Source organism: Arachis stenosperma, chromosome 4 (assembly GCF_014773155.1).
Source record: "Arachis stenosperma cultivar V10309 chromosome 4, arast.V10309.gnm1.PFL2, whole genome shotgun sequence".
In the NCBI taxonomy this organism is placed as follows: Eukaryota; Viridiplantae; Streptophyta; class Magnoliopsida; order Fabales; family Fabaceae; genus Arachis; species Arachis stenosperma.
The window spans coordinates 141920667-141921670 of NC_080380.1; positions in this window are offsets into that span (position 1 = coordinate 141920667).

Below are 1004 nucleotides of genomic sequence, written 5' to 3' on the forward strand. Positions count from 1 at the left end.
TGGAGAAGGAGTCCTTGAAAAGAAACGGTGATTCTTTTGGGGATGGAAAAAATAATGAAGCCCCGACACTAGTGTCACACAACAATCACGAGATTCAAAAAGAGGCTGAATCGGAAGCTCACGATTTAGGTGAGAATTCTCGTAATTTAGGTGAGAAATTAGGAGTTGTTAAAGGGAAGGATGCGGTTACGAAATCATTGGCTCCTCACACGCCTGATGGTCATGTTAATGAAGCATGCATGGATGATGGAGAGGGATGGCAACAAGTGCTGTGTAAGAGAAAATTCACAATGGATTAGCTATCAGGTTTGAAGGACCAAGATGAAAAGCAGCACAAGTATGATTTGAGAAGGGTTCCAAAGTCCAATTTGCATGGTGATGGAGGCAAATCAATTGGCATTAGAATGTGAAAGCGAGAAAAACATAAAATTGTGCCATCTCTATCGCGCAGAACTCCTGCACGTCGTGGAATTTCTCTACGGAAGTGACTGCGGCCTTCCTCTCTGCAAAACTCGCCAGTTGATAAAAATGGTGGCGCAACGGAGGAGACCTTAGTAGATGGAAGTATGACAGGTGCATTATTAGGGGGTCCGAAGGTGGCAATTATTGAGGATTAGAGTGTGCCAGTACCGCAGGACAAACCACCTATTGAGGTTGATGATTCTATTTAGAGTTTATGTTCTTATTTATTCTGTCCGTATTATTTATGGATAGTTTAAATATGATTGTTTGGAATATTAGGGGTGCTTCAATTAATGAAGTCAAATTTTCTCATGAATCTAAGGGCTGTCAATTTTTTCATCAAAGAGCAGACATATTTGCTACTTCATTAGGGGATAGTGGTTTGTTTGATCTGAAGACTATTGGGAGGCGGTTTTGTTGGTATAGGAGAGTGAAAAATTATGTTGACGTGGCAAAAAAGCTTGATCGAGTATGTATAAATAGTAGTTGGTTATTTATCTTTCCAGAGGCTTTCAGTCTGATCATTGCCATATTCTGGTGCG